Source organism: Belonocnema kinseyi, chromosome 5 (assembly GCF_010883055.1).
Source record: "Belonocnema kinseyi isolate 2016_QV_RU_SX_M_011 chromosome 5, B_treatae_v1, whole genome shotgun sequence".
Lineage (NCBI taxonomy): Eukaryota > Metazoa > Arthropoda > Insecta > Hymenoptera > Cynipidae > Belonocnema > Belonocnema kinseyi.
The window spans coordinates 51,707,957-51,720,623 of record NC_046661.1 but is presented as its reverse complement, the minus strand read 5'-3'; the positions used below and the strand labels follow the sequence as shown (position 1 = coordinate 51,720,623).

The window sequence follows — 12,667 nt, the reverse complement described above, 5'->3', positions numbered from 1 at the left end:
ATTCTTTGTATATATTTATTATTTTCTCATTGCGATTATGACTTATAATTCAGGTATGAATTATTTCTATAATTTTCTTCCAGACGAACATAGTCTTGAAAGATATCTGAGGTATCTCGAAACATACGTTGAACCATGGTCAAAAATCAAGGCAAAATGGGAAAAGACATGTTCATACCGTATGAACTATTTGCCAAGTGAGTAGCAGGAAGATCCAGACACAAAATGTGTTCTTTACATTTTCAAATATCTATCCTTGAGTCAACCTGCAGGTCATCTTTTGGTAAGCTTTTAACGGATTCACACTAAAACGTACAAAAAGTTTTTGTCAGTATTGTAACTTTCAAAAGAAAGCGAAGTCACCAACGATACTAATTTTGGCTTAATATTTGTGGTAGCTCGGTTTGAATTCTTATGAGGTTAAGCCCTTTATTAGCGTGCTCCGCATTAACTTTTACTAATTCGTGCATGTCCTGTTCATAATTGGAGCTTGACTTCGGAATCTTATTTAATAATGCAGCGAATCGTATGGAGAATACCTGGTTAGAATTCTCAAAGAACTTGCGGTCAGAGTCTAGAAGGCAGAAAATAAAATGTGGAGGTATAGTACCGGAGATAACTATAAAAGTAACTACCATATACTAGCAACGGATGTGGATCTTCTATTTGCTTTCGCGAAACTGTTCCCAGTTATAGCAGTTAAGATAAAAAAAAACTATCAACCCTGGAGGGCATCACGAGCCGAGATTCAGGAAGGATTTATAGTCCACGTTAGGGTTTGTGTCATTGACCTTTCGTGGTTTTTTTATATCGTTTCTTACTTCTGTATCTAAAAACGCTATTCAACAGGTGATTGGTGATTTAGAGAAGCAGCTGGATGGCATGACCAACACCGCATTACAGCGGGGCTGTAGAATACAGCCATTTCCTCTCGTTGTCGGGACAACTTTGTTCACAATATACTCCAGTTATTTGTTAATGGACAGAAAACCAATTTTTTTGGAGTCGCCTCTGCGTGATTTGAAAGTGGTCTTTAAGACTACCCCACACAGAGTGAGCGACTGTGGGCAGTGCTTGCAAAAGCGTTGCTCCACATTTACGAGGTTTAGCATACGGAACTTTTTAATCAGTCTGAGCTATTGAGACTGATACAAGTTTTGAAGGTATGAACTCGAGATTTGAGTCACAGTTATATTACTTCGAGAACATTAACGCGAATGAGAATATTATCGAGAATATAGACAGCGGACAAATGTTAAGTGCTTATAGATTCAAAGTGAAATAATTTAAAATTGTAACTCCATTTTAGATAAATTGGCGGTAAGTTATAATTAAGTCAGTTGGCAATTCAGAATTTTATTATTCTGAGTATTTATCATTTACAGGTATTTTTATGTAAGTGATCAACTTACATTTTTTATCTTAATAATGTAAACAATGAAAATATAGAAAATCTTAAATTCTCCTTAATTCTGTCATATTCTCCGCTGTATAGCCTAAACTTTAATTATCGAGATTTTAAGAAATCTAGTGTAAAACAGTTCCACAAAATGCCCCTCTGTATGGAATGTGATACCTCCTTCATTTCGACGGCGGCCTTGTGGCATTTAGGAAAATATCATTGTGCAGATAGAGTTAAAAATAATGTATTAATTGTTCATCCGAAAGAAGTAGAGGTGGTAAATGAAACGGCACAGGCGAAGAAAGTATTGCTGAACAGTCCACAGAAAATATACCAAGCGATGAAAATGTTAGTCTAAGCGACAGTGTTAAGAAATCGACTATGCAATTTCTTTCCAAGTTATACGCTAATCGAAAGCGCCCTCGTAGTCATGTACAAGAAATACTGGATTGCATGAAAGATCTTATTAGCGACATAAGCTATATGATGCAGAAATCAATTCGTAGTGAATTAAGTGAATGCAATAGGCAAGAGTGACAGAAAGAGATATTTGGCAAGATAGACTCAGTTTTTAACACCTTTAACCAGACATATTCTTCCCTCTAAAATGAATACCTTCGGATCAAAGCTTTCAAGGAAACTGGGTACTTCATAAAAACTCAGAGCTACGTAATTGGCCAGAGAATTGATGATATGCAAAGCGATGACACAGTTTTAAAAAAAATTGTTTCTGTCCATGTCCACTTTATTCCTAATCAAGATATTCTGCAGAAGATTTTCAATACGGCCGGGGTCTACAGCAAAGTTAGAAATTATTAGCAACTCAGGCTGGTCTGCATCAATATTGGAGGAGTTTATTTTAGTATTCCATGCTTCCCTACAGAGGTTAGTTCTTTATTGGAAAACATATTCGTGTGTGCTGTTACACTCCTCTGAGCGCACGGAGTTCAAAAATCGCGGCGTTTTTTAAAGGATCATAGATCGAATTAAATCTTTTTCAGTCAGAGGGAATTATTATTCAAACTGAAAACGGTCCTCAACACATATATTTTGTGCTAGGATTAGTATTGGGGTACAATATAGGCTTCAAACCATTTTAGGATTGGTCGAATGTTTTAATGCCACATATTGCTGTAGGCTCTCTACGATGTCAAAAGAAGAGACACACTTCATGTTCAATGTAACAAAAATGCGCTCTGAAAGCTACGCAGATGATGTATTAAAAAATGATTATTCCCTTACGGGCATAAAAGAAAAATCTGTATGGGAAAACGTTAAGGGTTTTAAAACTAAGAAGATTTATTTGGTAGACCTTCTGCATGACGGCCTAGAGGGCTATTATGAATATGTCATAGAAAATATTCTTCATTATTGCTTTAAAGCTTCAATTAATAATTAAAAATAATGCAGTTCTAAACTTAAAATCCTAAATTCAAGTCTCAGTTCTTTTGATTTTCACAACAATGCCATATCAAATAAAATTCCGGTCGTTTCGGAACAAGAATTGCACGAACAAAAAATTTGAAAATGTCAGATAGTGAAATGATGAACTTTCTCATGATTTTTCCAATGTTGGTTGGAGATCTGGTCCAGCAGGAAGATCAAGCCTGGAAGTTATATCTCAGTTTGAGAAAAATAGTGGGTATACTTATGTGTTATACAGTTGACAGGAATCATTACCCTCTTTTAAAAATACTTGTGAATGAGCACCTGATAATGTTTAAGCAAGTTTTTCTTCTACTGTCAGTGCGACCAAAGGTCCATAATCTTATCCACTATGGAACTGTTCTCAAGCAATCTAGTCCAATTATCAAGCTCTTATCAATTATCAAAAAGATTCGAAGCGAAACAAAAATACAAGCAAACTGAGGCTAATGCTACAAGTAGTAAGAGAAATATCACTTAACCCTTGTACATTAAGGAACAGTTGGGCTTATGTTATCGTTTATTAATAAAGAGAAGACGCTTACCCTATGATGATAGTGGAGTATTAGAATGCTTTAAACATGTATCTCATTGCCCTACATTCACTGATTTTAGATGTAGTCTTCCCCATTCATTTAACGACCCTGCCCTGTTTCCTCAGTTCGGGTACATTGAAAACGTTTTGCAAAATGAGAACGCTGATATTTGCTTGGTTTGCAAGCGTTTGACAATATATGGATTCGACAATCAATTCCATGCATATAAATTAGCGTGGACGTCACAAATAGAATGCCTATTTTGGCAGATCTTGTCACCCCATTTCCTGTCATCCTTCATCAGATGGGAAGTGGTTCCTTATATGCGACGGTGAAACACAAAACTTAAAAATTCATGCATTTGCATACTTCGAAACATTTTGTACATCACAAGTATATGATTTTTTTAAAGTTATTGTTTTAATTTTGTTTCAGGCGAACCCAAATGTGTTTATTATATTTAAATTGATGTATTTTAAGCGAAATTGGTCAACTTTGTAAAGTAAGTAACATACAAATTTAAATAAAAACTGATGTAACATTAATGCTGAGAATTTTGTCTTCAACCGCACCCTAGTCAAAACGTCTTTTACTGTGCAGTTGTAGCAACCACACGTTAATAAAGAGAAATTTAGTTGTGTGCTAGTGATAACCATAATGTATGCCTGCGGCAACCACATATTGGGGTTGTGACAACCACAATGTGTGCATGCGGCAAACACATAGTGGGGTTTCGACAACTACAGTGTGTATCTGCGGCAACAATATAATGTGGCAATGGCAACCAAAAGCCACGGTTATGGCAAAATATAGTGTGGTTATAAGAAACACAGTACATACTTGTGGCAGGCACACAGTGTAGTTCTTACAAACAATCTCTTACAAAAACAGCTATACAGTTGTGGAAATCACAATTATAGTTGGACCATATTTTACTATTTGTTGTAGTTGTGACAACCCTAATTATGTATCTTACAACCATAAATTTTTCTCCGTGGATACTCTACAGTGTATCTTTATAGTATCCACATAGTATCCCTTCGGTATCATGCAACAAAAACTAGAGAAAAAAAAACCAGCAAGATGGTCATTTAACTTGTTGCAATTCGGATTCTACGTTAAATTTTTTATTGGAATATCACGGAGTAATTGCAATAGTTTTTTCAGCGTTAAAACTTAAAAATTATAATACCTATCATTTATATGGTCGAAATTTGGCTTCAATCTCATCTTCTTTTAATAGCAGTTGATAGGCGTCATCCGTCGGTAACTAAGAATTTCGGCTGTGCGCTAGCGTCATATAGTGGAAATCTGAGAAAACAAGGCTGCGACGCAAGTGGCAACATAACACTGAAGTGATTATGCATGCGCTTGACGTCACCTTCAGCAAAAACTAAAGCAATTTTTTTTATTTTTAAAGCTTCAAAAATACAATTGCTGATTACGATTTTTTTATTATTTTTCAGAATTTCAAGTTAATGAATCCAATATGGCCGATAAAAAGTGTAAAAATTATTTTACGTCATAAAAGTAGGAATAGGGTATGGTACAAAGGATTTTCGGAGTCGCTGATTTGGTATGTAAATCGTAAATCTTCTTATTTAATGATTACACTGAAACATCCAAATCATGACAATCGTTTTCAATTGCAAATTTTTAATATGAAAATCTACGTTTGAAGCTTCCCAATTATGGGAAAACTTTACAATCAACACTTTCGAATGTGGAAATCGACGATTGCAAAATTTGGTGATATTGGAAATTATAAAAAATCATACAAGAATAAAAAAGCTAAGCTTTTGAATGATTATTTATGTAAACACTTGGTTATAGCGATGGTTATTTCTTAATCATTTACGAAGAGAAAAATTGCCGTTTGAACCGACGAAAGGGCATCGTTGTTCAAAACGATTACACCGTCGTTTCACCCTACGGATCGCTCCGACGTTTAAAACTACGATCATCGTCGTTTGAAACGATGATACTCCTTCATTTCTGATTTAGGCCGCGCCGAGATGGTCCGAGCTTATTTTGGGGCGGAACGAGATCATCGTTTCAACCAGGATCTATCGTCGTTTTAAACCTTCATCCGACGCAACGTATCATCCTCTGAAACGACGACTTCCCCGTTTAAAACGATGGTTCTTGTCGTTTTGAACGAAAATTAATAAGCGTCGTTTAAAACGCTGATTTTCCTCTTCGTGTTGCAATTAAATCAACTTTTTGAACGAATTAGTTTTGTTATACTTTGAGGTAGTAGAAGCGTGAATCAAGTTAGTACAAGATTCGTTTGAAAATTTGTCAAAACATTCGTTTAATAGTTTAAAAAGGTTATTGGGCTATGAAGGTATAGGGTGATATGGATTAAGGATTGATATTGTGGCGTTTTATAGTTTCAAGTTTTTTTTTGAGGTTAGAAAAAAACGCTGACGTGATTTGGCAAAACAGGTTTCGGATTCGGCTTGAGTGACCCAAACAGTCCGCTCATTTTCTGTGGTCCTGTTCCATTCTTTTCCAAGAAAATTAAAGAAGTACACTGTAAAAAAAGGTTTAGTGATGTTTAGAGTCAGTTAGTAATTATAGGTGCAGTTTATTTTGAAATTACAATATACAACCTTATAAATTTTGACGTGTTCTTTTCTATGGTGAGGGAGTAAATCCGCACGGACGAACGCCGCATAATTATTTGCAGGACGTAAATTTGGACCATTTGGATCTAGCGAGTGCAAGTCGTTCCAAATGATGAGTTTCGGAGACGGCCGAACGAACTTTTGCCATTTGGTGCGCATTTCGTTTGTTGTTTTGTATTTCATATTGATTTTAACCTTTTTTTTTTTATTTGGACAGCTTAGAAATTTAGGAAGGGTTATTATATAAACATTCTATTATATATAATACATATATATATATATATATATAATTCAATTTTTAGTAACTACAAAGGATCTTTGAGTTTAACTGAACAGTTTAGGGACACCAAACCTCAAAATATCATTTTGACTGTGTGTGTTGACTTACGACCCGTACATCATTTCACGGTCAAAGACGGGAAATTTACGTCATGCATGTTTTTTTTAATGGCGGACGCAGATTGAGAAGAAAAATATGTATTTTTACAGAATTCTTCTCCACGCCGATCGAATAATTTCCATCGTCGCAGGATATAAATTTACAGCAACTTTTTTTTACAGTGTAGACAATTTTTCTAAATTCTCTTTAAAAAAGGCATAGAAATAACACAGAACCACAAAAAATGAGTGGAGGGTTATTTACTCATAAATCTCAAATCCCAATAAACTACGAACCCAAAATGCAGAAAAAAAACTTACACGCAAATTTGAAATATGAATCTCGGAGAGTTTTAGCTTTATAACTCCATGCGTCCACCACTTCATAACCTCAAAGCCCATAAGCTCCATAACCCTGAATTGTATCATAAGAAAATTGCATGTGATAATATAACTCCGAATCATGTAAAATTAAATTTCATAACTCCACATCCCCATGACTCCGTACAACCTAATACCTCAAAACTCCACAACCCCGAAAGTACATAATCCTATAACTCCAAAACCCCATAGCCGTATAATCCAGAAACTTCATAATCTTATAGCCCCATAACCGTAACAACAAAAAGACTTACAAATTTATCTTTAAAAAACTGTAATCTCAGAAAGCTACGATCAAAACTTATGCTCGAGACTTAATTCTTGTTATGCAGAAAGTTTGAACCAGATATTTAATCTTATTTCTCACAAACTTTGGGTCTCCAAAACTAAAATTCGAATACTCAATAATCTAAAAATATTATAAAACATAGTCTAATACCAACCGATAAGATAATCCTTCCACCATTACAAATAAAGCGGGTACTTGTAAAATAATTCTTCAAATCAATGAATAATACAGAGGGTAAAGCTTTTATTTAAATATATAAAAAGTTTCCTGAACTGTCTGATGCGAAATTAAGAAAAGGTGTTTTTGATGGAACACACATTAGATAACTTTTGAAAGACGATGAATTCAAAGAAAGAATGACTAAGGTGGAAAAAGCAGCTTGGCAACGTTTTAAAGGCATTACGAAACAATTTCTAAGAAATCTTGACCTTATTAAGTATTTGAATGTTAGTTTTCAAGACCCAAAGTTTATGAGAAATAGGATTAAATATCTGAGATTACAGTGCAAGATGCAAGATGCGACAATGCTGCGCGACATGATGCCCTCGGCTTCGCCTAAGGCATCATGCCGCGAAATTCAGAAATTTCAAATTTCCTGCCCTTGTGGTATAACATTATTTTCCCCAGATTCAAGGAAATCGCACATATCAATAACAACTTTGATATTTCTCACTTGCAACCTCTCTGCTTTTCAAAGTTTGTGCCCGTAATTTTCGGTTGTTCGAAAAACCGTTTACTGCCAAATTCAGCACACCTTAATCTTTTCTAGATATTAAGCTTGTGGTACTAACTTCTGGGAGATGGTATGTGCTCTTCTATAAATGAATAATTCTATATCCTAATAAGGTACGTTTTCCTGAAGTCCATCTTGCGCCGATGTTCCCGATAATGATGTTGTTTCTTGCCCAGGATCAAGTGCACCATAATCTCGCTCAAGTATTCCTTATACGAATCTAAATTTATCTCGAAAGGATCTAAACATAAGGCATCATACTTCAGACGCATCTCATCCTGAGCTGGACCTATCTCATTTCTATGAACCTCGTTCATCAGCCAATAATACTTCAACCATTACGAAACGCAGTAAACCTCCTTTGTTACAATATAGGAAATTATATAGGGAAAAAACACTCAACTTTTCAAAGAAACCAATACTATTAAACCGCTGGCCACCTCCTAAGAACTAATAATTTGCATTTTCTGAACACAAGAAACAAGGAAAATTAGAGAAAAGATATACTAGTCATAATCATGTCGAAAGTTTTAATTAGTTAGCTTTCTCTGATATTAAAAAATTATTTTTGTGTCGCTACTGTTCACCATTTATCAAGGAAAAAGTGGAACACAATAAAACTGTATCTGCAACAAAACTCGCGATTGGGCCCGTTACCAACTTCGGTCATTTAGTCAAAATGTGCGCGGTCTAAACCTGTTAATATTCTTTGTTAATTTAATAGATGCAACTAATATGACAATTGAAAGTTATTCATATGTTATCCAAAAAGGGTCCTGCGGTCTAATCCTGTCATCTTCAGTGTACTACGGCTGGTTTTCCATTGTTTTTCCGAGCTCGCATATTTCTGCGTTGTTTTTCAAGCTGGAGACAAGTTTTATATGTCAAAATGTTTGGAATCGTAAGGCGAACATAAATGTGCTTGCAAAAATTTAAAATAGTTTACGCAACAATTTTCTGAGTGTTACTAATCGGGGCACGTCGCTCACCTTCGTCTTCACAGCGATATGTAGACGACAACGCCGAAGATGACGTTAAAGTAGCTACAAAAAACTGTCGACACACACATACTCTTAACTGCACATCCACTGACTCGTGTCTCACTGACCTCCACAAGTGTACTGAGCCGTTGTGAGAAAAATCACGGATTTCCTATAAGACTCCATAAGCAGTTAACAGGTTTAGATTGCGGAGCTATGCTCTAAATACCAAAACGCGATTTTCGAAAATCCATTTTTTTAAACTAAAAGGAATTTTGCCGTTTCGCTTGCGGGCTATTACCTGCATATAAACAATGTACCAGAAAATACAAAAAAATCAATTTCGAAAAAAATGTCACTTAACAGGTTTAAAATGCGGACTCTTCAGTTGATAAAGATGGCATTCTAACTGTGCATAATAGCGTAAGAAAGCAATACCATAAGAAAGCAATTGAGACAGGTAAAGATTTTTTTTGTACCTAATGATGAAGAAATGAATATTGGAAACATAATTAATAATCTTCGCCAGGAACAGATCGAGGAGGAAAGATCTTTTGTCGAAAAGATAATGAAACGCCTAGGATTCAGCTGTAATTGCTGCAATATATAGAACGACTCCAATAGCAATTAGTCTTTATATGGAATGGTTACACACACAATGGTATGATATTATTATGGTTTGGCAATTTGATGTATTTTTGCAGTACATATTTCGATCATATAGATAGTCTTTTCCTGCGTGATAGCTAACTTAAATCTCACTTCCAATCATTCCAAATATCTAGCTTCTTTGGTATATTCTTCGGGACTCTCGATTGTACATCATGATTTTACTCATCATACTGGTCGTTCCAGTACATGTATTGACTTAATGATTGCAGACGATAATTAAAAATCTTATGGGGGAACGTGATGGCAAAAGCCGACTTGTAAAAAGAACTGCGAACTCCCGCTATTGAGTACGTTTTACCCCCAATAGTGAGAACGACGCTACAACCCGTTCACCCCCACTCCTCATTTCTGCATTTGATGATTTCATCCAATGCACAATTCAATTTGTGACGTCTTTCAAAGTGTCCCTCGCTCTATTCATTTTAATAATAATTTTAACAATAACGATTCAAATCGTCACTACAAACGGTCAGCATGTAAACAGTTGATATTTGAACATAGTCAATGGTCCGTGGAGTGGGGTCCCCTTATGTGTTCTCACTATTGAGGGCGGACCTGCGCTAAATGTTAGCAGTACCGCGACTCGAGTGCACTAGCTCAATTTCGTAAAATCACGAACCTACTTCCATCAATTTCGTAAACTCAGGAACCTAGTTCAAACTAAGATTGGAGATGCGATAAATCAATACAATCGTAAAGAGATTGCACATGAGACAAAAAAGAGGACATTTGGCATCTCCTTAGACGTTTACACCTAATCTCGCCCAAGCACGAATTTATAGACTGTTATATTCAGCCTGATGACCTTTTAAAGAATTTTTTCACATTCCCAGTTCCATGGAATATCAATCCAAATCATTAAAATTGCCCTTCCAATTATCTTTCCTATTATATTGCATATTTATAATGCTTCCCTTCATGTCGATAATTTCTACATTAAGTACATTACTTGTTTTAGCTGACGAAGATATCGATAGTGTGATTATCTGGGTCTGGAAGAATGGAATTGTTGTTGGACTTACATCATCTCCGCCACTTGAAAATGTGGACATTATTTCCACCTTCTTGAATCGTGAATCTCACTATGCCTTTTTCGGAAGTAGTTAAAGATTTGGAATATTTCCACAACGGTATCTGGTCCTGAAAGGAACAGGTACAAAGCATCTCGAGGAAAACATAGAGAATTCTACAACGACTATATAGGAATAAGACGCTCTAACCTACCTCCACTCAGATAACTCCACTCTTTTTCAGAACAAAAATCCTTAATATCTATTTAACCTATTCCAATTGTAGACAGATACCTTCCAGTATATTCTAAGCTTCGTAAAAGACATAAAATCCTTAAGATTCCTTTTCACAGAACGTATGAGCTTCAAAGATCATTTACAGTCAAAGGTGCCGGGGTATGGAATAAAGTTCGATATGATATTAGAAGTGCAACATTTTCTGTATCATTTCAAGAATCTCTTTTCCAAATATTTGTACAATACTCGTAAACAAATTCTTGAAATAACTCACTGGTAAACTCTCATGTTTAGTTCTCGAATATTTCATCTTCAAATTTCTTTCTGTTTTCATAAACTTTTGTGAATTTTTATTTCTTATACACACAGATTTCCTTCTTTATCCGAATAAAGATCCTGAAACTTTTTTTCTAGTCTATAGTTGTTTCACTAATGGAGAGTGTGATACAAGATATGAAAACACGATACTCTGAACACACTTTGAAGAGTACCACCTATCCATACTTTTGACAGAAAATGCTATTAAAAACAATGAAGAGGATGATACATTTTTAGAATATGTTTGCGTTTGTGGACAACGGTACTCGAATCTTTGCAAAGTGGTACCTTAAATATCTGAAAGGGCACTCATTACTGAATTACGATCCTGGAATAACAAATGATTTCATGAAAAACGAGTAGTTGACAAAATTCAATTAACAGCACAAACATGTCTTTATAGTATGCGATAAGGATATTTATCTTGCCATTTATTTTTCATTTAAAAGTACTGGCGATGAATGATGACCGTTTAACAGGTTTATCCTTACTTCATATTCATCAGGATATCAAAATTTATCCTGACGAAGTCATACATTGGTATACAAAAATGCGCAATCGCAGATTATAATTTTTATTCTAACCAACAATTATTTTGTTTAGGTACGATTTCTGATTCTAAATATTCATGCGCTTTCAGGTATTTTTATAAATATGACCACTCGAATTGAAAAATATAAAGTGAAATTTTTTACCTGATTATATTCAATAGAGAAAGTACTTTTGAATCATTAGGGGAGGCGCCATTTCCTCTTACATGTATAAGTTGAAAAAAATCCACAATCTCCCCCACCCCCCGAAAAGTTTTCTGGATCCAAGAATAAAATAAAATAAAATAAAATAAAAATGAACACAATGTCCACCCGAAGTTATTACGCATCTGCGTATGTAAAAGTGAGATTGAAATAGGCATAGAGCTTGCGATTGTAGGAAAAACTATTAACTCGAAAATCCAAGATTTGAGACAGATCAAGAATCCTAAAGGTTCTCGGAGACAGGTCGCAATTATATATAAACATACTTTCTGAACTTGCCATTAACATGCAGGTATCTCTTTTTTTGCAGGTCGGCCTATTATTGAAGCAGGTAGCGAGAGTCACCACGAAATCCCTACGGGCAACCATTCAGAAAGTACAGGTGCTCTTACTAATGAAAAGGAGATCAATCTCACTAATGAAAAGGAGAGCTTCAAACCAATTCGAAATGTAAATGTCCGAAATCACTAATTACTCGTATGTGATTTGTATTTTCTATCAAATAAACAAGGTCCGATCAATAATTTATTTGAATCACGCAGCCAATGTAATTTTTGTGACTTCTGTTTTTCTTTGAGCATCAATCTGCCATAGGAGCTTTGGATGAAATACGTGTAACAAAAAGGCGTGTCGATGAGGGTTAGGAGTGAGAGATAGGTGCAGTAGCACTGTGCTTTGCACCCCCATTCCCCTCACTGAATCCATCTTTCACCCATAACCCTCCCCGTAACATCCTTCTGATCGGTTTATCTCCTCCAAACCCCTTATGGTAGGTTGATGCTCAAAGTAATGCAGAATTATACTTTAGCCTTGCTCTCCGAGATTATATGTATAATATATGTAGTCTTCTTCAATTCATCGCCAGATGCACACAACGGATTGGTTTAGAGGTTTGAAAGAAGTCGTGTAGGTGGCGGTCGC

At 35.4% G+C, this 12,667-nt stretch overlaps 1 protein-coding gene across 1 annotated transcript in view; it reads right to left on the bottom strand.

Moving 5' to 3' along the window:
* Positions 1 to 207: 207 nt before the first annotated feature.
* The window catches only part of LOC117172833, a 62,775-nt gene continuing 50,315 nt past the window's right edge, over positions 208 to 12,667 (bottom strand). Inside the window, exon 4 of the mRNA XM_033361079.1 lies at positions 208 to 305. The gene's annotated coding sequence lies outside the window, so the exon portion shown is untranslated. The remainder of the gene's footprint in view (positions 306 to 12,667) is intronic.